Here is a 9,771-nt window from a genome sequence, read left to right as displayed (position 1 = left end):
TTAAATGTTTCCAACATGTTAAGTAATCAAACTTGTTAATACTTGATTAATTGAAATATGTTTCATATAGACAATTGACCACCCAAGTTGACCGGTGATTCACGAACGTTAAAACTTGTAAAAACCATACGATGACATATATATGGTTATATATATAGTTAACATGTTTTTATTATAAGTATGTATCTCATTAGGTATTTTAACAATGAGTTATATACATAAAAATGAGACTATTAATTTAAGAAACTCGAAAACGATATATATAACGATTATCGTTATAACAACGTCTTACTAGGTACATATGAATCATATTAAGATATTGATACACTTGGTTAATTATGTTAAATGATAAGTAAATATATTATTAAGTGTATTAACAATGAAATACATATGTAAAAATAAGACTACTAACTTAATGATTTCGAAACGAGACATATATGTAACGATTATCGTTGTAACGACATTTAACTGTATATACATCATACTAAGATATATTATATATCATAATATCATGATAATATAATAATTTAACATCTCATTTGTTATAATAAATAATGGGTTAACAACATTCAACAAGATCGTTAACCTAAAGGTTTCAAAACAACATTTACATGTAACGACTAACGATGACTTAACGACTCAGTTAAAATGTATATACATGTAGTGTTTTAATATGTATTCATACACTTTTGAAAGACTTCAAGACACTTATCAAAATACTTCTACTTAACAAAAATGCTTACAATTACATCCTCGTTCAGTTTCATCAACAATTCTACTCGTATGCACCCGTATTCGTACTCGTACAATACACAGCTTTTAGATGTATGTACTATTGGTATATACACTCCAATGATCAGCTCTTAGCAGCCCATGTGAGTCACCTAACACATGTGGGAACCATCATTTGGCAACTAGCATGAAATATCTCCTAAAATTACAAAAATATGAGTAATCATTCATGACTTATTTACATGAAAACAAAATTACATATCCTTTATATCTAATCCATACACCAACGACCAAAAACACCTAAAAACACTTTCATTCTTCAATTTTCTTCATATAATTGATCTCTCTCAAGTTCTATCTTCAAGTTCTAAGTGTTCTTCATATATTTTACAAGTTCTAGTTACATAAAATCAAGAATACTTTCAAGTTTGCTAGCTCACTTCCAATCTTGTAAGGTGATCATCCAACCTCAAGAAATCTTTGTTTCTTACAGTAGGTTATCATTCTAATACAAGGTAATAATCATATTCAAACTTTGGTTCAATTTCTATAACTATAACAATCTTATTTCAAGTGATGATCTTACTTGAACTTGTTTTCGTGTCATGATTCTGCTTCAAGAACTTCGAGCCATCCAAGGATCCGTTGAAGCTAGATCCATTTTTCTCTTTTCCAGTAGGTTTATCCAAGGAACTTAAGGTAGTAATGATGTTCATAACATCATTCGATTCATACATATAAAGCTATCTTATTCGAAGGTTTAAACTTGTAATCACTAGAACATAGTTTAGTTAATTCTAAACTTGTTCGCAAACAAAAGTTAATCCTTCTAACTTGACTTTTAAAATCAACTAAACACATGTTCTATATCTATATGATATGCTAACTTAATGATTTAAAACCTGGAAACACGAAAAACACCGTAAAACCGGATTTACGCCGTCGTAGTAACACCGCGGGCTGTTTTGGGTTAGTTAATTAAAAACTATGATAAACTTTGATTTAAAAGTTGTTATTCTGAGAAAATGATTTTTATTATGAACATGAAACTATATCCAAAAATTATGGTTAAACTCAAAGTGGAAGTATTTTTTTCTAAAATGGTCATCTAGACGTCGTTCTTTCGACTGAAATGACTACCTTTACAAAAACGACTTGTAACTTATTTCTCCGACTATAAACCTATACTTTTCTGTTTAGATTCATAAAATAGAGTTCAATATGAAACCATAGCAATTTGATTCACTCAAAACGGATTTAAAATGAAGAAGTTATGGGTAAAACAAGATTGGATAATTTTTCTCATTTTAGCTACGTGAAAATTGGTAACAAATCTATTCCAACCATAACTTAATCAACTTGTATTGTATATTATGTAATCTTGAGATACCATAGACACGTATACAATGTTTCGACCTATCATGTCGACACATCTATATATATTTCGGAACAACCATAGACACTCTATATGTGAATGTTGGAGTTAGCTATACAGGGTTGAGGTTGATTCCAAAATATATATAGTTTGAGTTGTGATCAATACTAAGATACGTATACACTGGGTCGTGGATTGATTCAAGATAATATTTATCGATTTATTTCTGTACATCTAACTGTGGACAACTAGTTGTAGGTTACTAACGAGGACAGCTGACTTAATAAACTTAAAACATCAAAATATATTAAAAGTGTTGTAAATATATTTTAAACATACTTTGATATATATGTATATATTGTTATAGGTTCGTGAATCAACCGGTGGTCAAGTCTTACTTCCCGACGAAGTAAAAATCTGTGAAAGTGAGTTATAGTCCCACTTTTAAAATCTAATATTTTTGGGATGAGAATACATGCAGGTTTTATAAATGATTTACAAAGTAGACACAAGTACGTGAAACTACATTCTATGGTTGAATTATCGAAATCGAATATGCCCCTTTTTATTAAGTCTGGTAATCTAAGAATTAGGGAACAGACACCCTAATTGACGCGAATCCTAAAGATAGATCTATTGGGCCTAACAAACCCCATCCAAAGAACCGGATGCTTTAGTACTTCGAAATTTATATCATATCCGAAGGGTGTCCCGGAATGATGGGGATATTCTTATATATGCATCTTGTTAATGTCGGTTACCAGGTGTTCACCATATGAATGATTTTTATCTCTATGTATGGGATGTGTATTGAAATATGAAATCTTGTGGTCTATTATTATGATTTGATATATATAGGTTAAACCTATAACTCACCAACATTTTTGTTGACGTTTTAAGCATGTTTATTCTCAGGTGATTATTAAGAGCTTCCGCTGTCGCATACTTAAATAAGGACGATATTTGGAGTCCATGCTTGTATGATATTGTGTAAAAACTGCATTCAAGAAACTTATTTTGTTGTAACATATTTGTATTGTAAACCATTATGTAATGGTCGTGTGTAAACAGGATATTTTAGATTATCATTATTTGATAATCTACGTAAAGCTTTTTAAACCTTTATTGATGAAATAAAGGTTATGGTTTGTTTTAAAATGAATGCAGTCTTTGAAAAACGTCTCATATAGAGGTCAAAACCTCGCAACGAAATCAATTAATATGGAACGTTTTTAATCAATAAGAACGGGACATTTCAGTTGGTATCCGAGCATTGGTCTTAGAGAACCAGAAAATTTGCATTAGTGTGTCTTATCGAGTTTGTTAGGATGCATTAGTGATTCTGGACTTCGACCGTGTTTTCTTTAAAAATGATTGCTTAACATTTTTGTTGGAAACTATATATTTTTAACATATGAATATTATGTGATATATTAATCTCTTAACGTGTTTGATATTATGTGATAGATGTCTACCTCTAGAACAAGTCCCATTGACTCACCTAATAATAATGAAGAGTCAAATGTAAATTGGAATGATTCGTGGACTGATTCACAAGTTCCCGAAGAGGAACCGGAAGAAGAGTCGGAACCGGAAGAAGAATCGGAACCGGAAGAAGAATCGGAACCGGTGGGGGAAATAATAAAACGGTTAAGTAAAAGAGAATCCTCAACCAACCGACCAAGGTTAATTATGGTCAATGGTGTTTCCGCCAAGGAAGCAAAATATTGGGAGGATTACCAATTCTCCGATGAATCGGATTCCGATGAGAATTCCAATGATGTTATAGAAATTACCCCAACTGAATTTAAAAAGGCAAAAGAAAATAATAAGGGAAAGGGCATAAAAATAGAGAAATCTAATTCCAACCCCGATGAACTTTATATGTATCGTCAACCCCCGAAGTCCTTAAGTTGTAACAATGACCCGGGAACCTCTAAACCACCAGGTTTTTCTAAACCAATGTGGACAACGACGGCTCGTATTAGGGGAACATCATATATCCCTAGAAACTTGGCAAAACGAACCAAAACCGAAGAAGAAGAAACGAGCGAGTCGGAATAAGATAGTTGTATTCGTGTGGTGTAATATATGTAATATAGTGTTCTTATGCTTTATGATATATGTAAAAATTGCTTGTATTAATAAGTATTTTTTTATGAATCTAACTCTTGTCTATTTTAAAGTTTAAAAACACAAAATGGATAGACAACCCAATATTTTAAGAGACCTACCCGGAGACATGATTGATGAAATCTTGTCTAGAGTCGGCCAGAATTCCTCGGCACAACTATTTAAGGCGAGATCAGTTTGTAAGACATTCGAAGAACGTTCCAAGAATGTCTTGGTTTATAAGAGACTTTCGTTTGAAAGATGGGGGATAGCACATTGGGAAACCCATAAGTTACGATGTGTTTACTTTGACGCATATATTGCGGGGAACCCAAATGCTATTTTACGCAACGGGTTAAGAAATTATTTTGACTCAATATATCCGAATATTGGACTTCGTGATTTAGAAAAAGTGGCTAACATGCAACATAAAGAAGCATGTTATGCTTACGAATTAGTAATGTTCGCTTCTCACCAAAGTGAGAACAAGAACATCGGGCTACAACTATTAAACAAAACGTTTCCACAAGTGACGGAGTCGGTAATTGGGGTAAGAAATGAGGTTTTTAGATTGTTACGGGACTGTTGGACATTACGTAACCCTCGTCCTTTTGACGATGTTACAACACGCTGTCTTATCAACGGCCATAACGGTTATGTTCCACAAGACCAAGGATGGGAAGTAATCCTAGTAAAACCAGAATGCATGACTTGTTTCTGGACGTATGAATTACGTGTCTTTATTGTCTTTGCTGAACGACTTGTGTACTAGCTAGAATTATCTTCACAACTATCTTGTATCAAAGTTATTGTGTGCTATATTTCATGCTTTATGTAAAATAAGCGGTATTGTAAGTTTGTAAAATATTGTATAAAAGTTTGAACGCGAAATATTATTATAATCAGTTTTTCATATAGAATTGTAGTAGTTGAATTGTATATTAGCTACTAAGTATGAACTTAACGGGTAGGTACTACCCGAATTTAAACTTATAAAACGCTAATATGAAGAAAAAGCTTTTATAAATGAGTTCATATTATGCTACGAAATACTATTAACTACTCTTAATATTCTGTATGATTAACTTGTTCCATTTGACTATTTTGAAGGAAATGGCACCGACTACTAGACACACCGTGAATATGAATGAAGAGGAATTACGTACTTTTCTAGCTTCAAACATAGCCGCAGTACAGGCTGCGCTACATACCAACAATAACCTTGGATCTAGCAGTACAGGAAATCGTGTAGGATGCACCTACAAAGAATTCACTGCCTGCAAACCTTTGGAATTTGATGGAACCGAAGGACCGATCGGATTGAAACGGTGGACCGAGAAGGTCGAATCGGTGTTTGCCATAAGTAAGTGTACTGAAGAGGACAAAGTGAAGTACGCTACGCATACCTTCACAGGTTCTGCGTTAACATGGTGGAATACCTATCTAGAGCAAGTGGGACAAGATGATGCGTACGCACTACCGTGGTCAGCATTCAAGCACTTGATGAACGAGAAGTACCGTCCCAGAACCGAGGTCAATAAACTCAAGACAGAACTTAGAGGGTTACGAACCCAAGGATTTGATATTACCACGTACGAAAGACGATTCACAGAATTGTGCCTATTGTGTCCGGGAGCATTCGAAGATGAGGAAGAGAAGATCGACGCATTTGTGAAAGGATTACCGGAAAGAATTCAAGAAGATATAAGTTCACACGAGCCCGCCTCTATACAACAGGCATGTAGAATGGCTCACAAACTAGTGAACCAGATTGAAGAAAGAATTAAAGAACAGACTGCTGAAGAGGCCAATGTGAAGCAAGTCAAAAGAAAGTGGGAGGAAAACGGTGATAAGAATCACCAATACAACAACAACAGCAATTACAACAATAATCGCAACAATTATCCCAACAATCGCAACATCAATCGCAACTACAACAAACGGCCCAACAACAACAACAACAACAACAGCAACAGCAACTACAACAATCATCCCAACAACAATAATAACCGCAACAACAACAACAATCGGAAGCAGCTATGCCAAAGGTGTGAAAAGTATCACTCGGGGTTCTGCACCAAATTTTGCAACAAGTGTAAAAGAAATGGTCATAGCGCGGCGAAGTGTGAGGTTTACGGACCAGGGGTTAATAGAACGAAAGGAACAAATGGTGTCGGAACGAGTAATGGCGGAGCAAGTAGTGTCGGAGCAAGTTATGCCAATGTAGTTTGTTATAAATGTGGAAAACCGGGCCACATTATTAGAAATTGCCCGAACCAGGAGAACACGAATGGACAAGGCCGCGGAAGAGTTTTCAATATTAATGCGGCAGAGGCACAGGAAGACCCGGAGCTTGTTACGGGTACGTTTCTTATTGACAATAAATCTGCTTACGTTTTATTTGATTCGGGTGCGGATAGAAGCTATATGAGTAGAGATTTTTGTGCTAAATTAAGTTGTCCATTGACGCCTTTGGATAGTAAATTTTTACTCGAATTAGCAAATGGTAAATTAATTTCAACAGATAATATATGTCGGAATCGAGAAATTAAACTGGTTAGCGAAACATTTAAGATTGATTTGATACCAGTAGAGTTAGGGAGTTTTGATGTGATAATCGGTATGGACTGTTTGAAAGAAGTGAAAGCAGAGGTCGTCTATTACAAAAATGCAATTCGCATTATACGAGAAAAAGGAAAACCCTTAATGGTGTACGGAGAAAAGGGCAACACGAAGCTACATCTTATTAGTAATTTGAAGGCACAAAAACTAATAAGAAAAGGTTGCTATGCTGTTCTAGCACACGTCGAGAAAGTACAAACTGAAGAAAAGAGCATCAATGATGTTCCCATTGCAAAAGAATTTCCCGATGTATTTCCGAAAGAATTACCGGGATTACCCCCACATCGATCCGTTGAATTTCAAATAGATCTTGTACCAGGAGCTGCACCAATAGCTCGTGCTCCTTACAGACTTGCACCCAGCGAGATGAAAGAACTGCAAAGCCAATTACAAGAACTTTTAGAGCGTGGTTTCATTCGACCAAGCACATCACCGTGGGGAGCTCCTGTTTTGTTTGTCAAGAAGAAAGATGGTACATTCAGGTTGTGTATCGACTACCGAGAGTTGAACAAACTTACCATCAAGAACCGCTACCCACTACCGAGAATCGACGACTTATTTGATCAACTACAAGGCTCGTCTGTTTATTCAAAGATTGACTTACGTTCCGGGTATCATCAAATGCGGGTGAAAGAAGATGATATTCCAAAGACTGCTTTCAGAACACGTTACGGTCATTACGAGTTTATGGTCATGCCGTTTGGTTTAACTAATGCACCAGCTGTGTTCATGGACCTTATGAACCGAGTGTGTGGACCATACCTTGACAAGTTTGTCATTGTTTTCATTGATGACATACTTATTTACTCAAAGAATGACCAAGAACACGGTGAACATTTGAGAAAGGTGTTAGAAGTATTGAGGAAGGAAGAATTGTACGCTAAGTTTTCAAAGTGTGCATTTTGGTTGGAAGAAGTTCAATTCCTCGGTCACATAGTGAACAAAGAAGGTATTAAGGTGGATCCAGCAAAGATAGAAACTGTTGAAAAGTGGGAAACCCCGAAAACTCCGAAACACGTACGCCAGTTTTTAGGACTAGCTGGTTACTACAGAAGGTTCATCCAAGACTTTTCCAGAATAGCAAAACCCTTGACTGCATTAACGCATAAAGGGAAGAAATTTGAATGGAATGATGAACAAGAGAAAGCGTTTCAGTTATTGAAGAAAAAGCTAACTACGGCACCTATATTGTCATTGCCTGAAGGGAATGATGATTTTGTGATTTATTGTGACGCATCAAAGCAAGGTCTCGGTTGTGTATTAATGCAACGAACGAAGGTGATTGCTTATGCGTCTAGACAATTGAAGATTCACGAACAAAATTATACGACGCATGATTTGGAATTAGGCGTGGTTGTTTTTGCATTAAAGACTTGGAGGCACTACTTATATGGGGTCAAAAGTATTATATATACCGACCACAAAAGTCTTCAACACATATTTAATCAGAAACAACTGAATATGAGGCAGCGTAGGTGGATTGAATTATTGAATGATTACGACTTTGAGATTCGTTACCACCCGGGGAAGGCAAATGTGGTAGCCGATGCCTTGAGCAGGAAGGACAGAGAACCCATTCGAGTAAAATCTATGAATATAATGATTCATAATAACCTTACTACTCAAATAAAGGAGGCGCAACAAGGAGTTTTAAAAGAGGGAAATTTAAAGGATGAAATACCCAAAGGATCGAAGAAGCATCTTAATATTCGGGAAGACGGAACCCGGTATAGGGCTGAAAGGATTTGGGTACCAAAATTTGGAGATATGAGAGAAATGGTACTTAGAGAAGCTCATAAAACCAGATACTCAATACATCCTGGAACGGGGAAGATGTACAAGGATCTCAAGAAACATTTTTGGTGGCCGGGTATGAAAGCCGATGTTGCTAAATATGTAGGAGAATGTTTGACGTGTTCTAAGGTCAAAGCTGAGCATCAGAAACCATCAGGTCTACTTCAACAACCCGAAATCTCGGAATGGAAATGGGAAAACATTACCATGGATTTCATCACTAAATTGCCAAGGACTGCAAGTGGTTTTGATACTATTTGGGTAATAGTTGATCGTCTCACCAAATCAGCACACTTCCTGCCAATAAGAGAAGATGACAAGATGGAGAAGTTAGCACGACTGTATTTGAAGGAAGTCATATCCAGACATGGAATACCAATCTCTATTATCTCTGATAGGGATGGCAGATTTATTTCAAGATTCTGGCAGACATTACAGCAAGCATTAGGAACTCGTCTAGACATGAGTACTGCCTATCATCCACAAACTGATGGGCAGAGAGAAAGGACGATACAAACGCTTGAAGACATGCTACGAGCATGTGTTATTGATTTCGGAAACAGTTGGGATCGACATCTACCGTTAGCAGAATTTTCCTACAACAACAGCTACCATTCAAGCATTGAGATGGCGCCGTTTGAAGCACTTTATGGTAGAAAGTGCAGGTCTCCGATTTGTTGGAGTGAAGTGGGGGATAGACAGATTACGGGTCCGGAGATTATACAAGAAACTACCGAGAAGATCATCCAAATTCAACAACGGTTGAAAACCGCCCAAAGTCGACAAAAGAGCTACGCTGACATTAAAAGAAAAGATATAGAATTTGAAATTGGAGAGATGGTCATGCTTAAAGTTGCACCTTGGAAAGGCGTTGTTCGATTTGGTAAACGAGGGAAATTAAATCCAAGGTATATTGGACCATTCAAGATTATTGATCGTGTCGGACCAGTAGCTTACCGACTTGATTTACCTCAACAACTCGCGGCTGTACATAACACTTTCCACGTCTCGAATTTGAAGAAATGTTTTGCTAAAGAAGATCTCACTATTCCGTTAGATGAAATCCAAATCAACGAAAAACTTCAATTCATCGAAGAACCCGTGGAAATAATGGATCGTGAGGTTAAAAGACTTAA

The sequence above is a fragment of the Rutidosis leptorrhynchoides genome, chromosome 8 (assembly GCF_046630445.1).
Source record: "Rutidosis leptorrhynchoides isolate AG116_Rl617_1_P2 chromosome 8, CSIRO_AGI_Rlap_v1, whole genome shotgun sequence".
Classification (NCBI taxonomy): Eukaryota; Viridiplantae; Streptophyta; class Magnoliopsida; order Asterales; family Asteraceae; genus Rutidosis; species Rutidosis leptorrhynchoides.
This window is presented reverse-complemented; position numbering follows the sequence as displayed.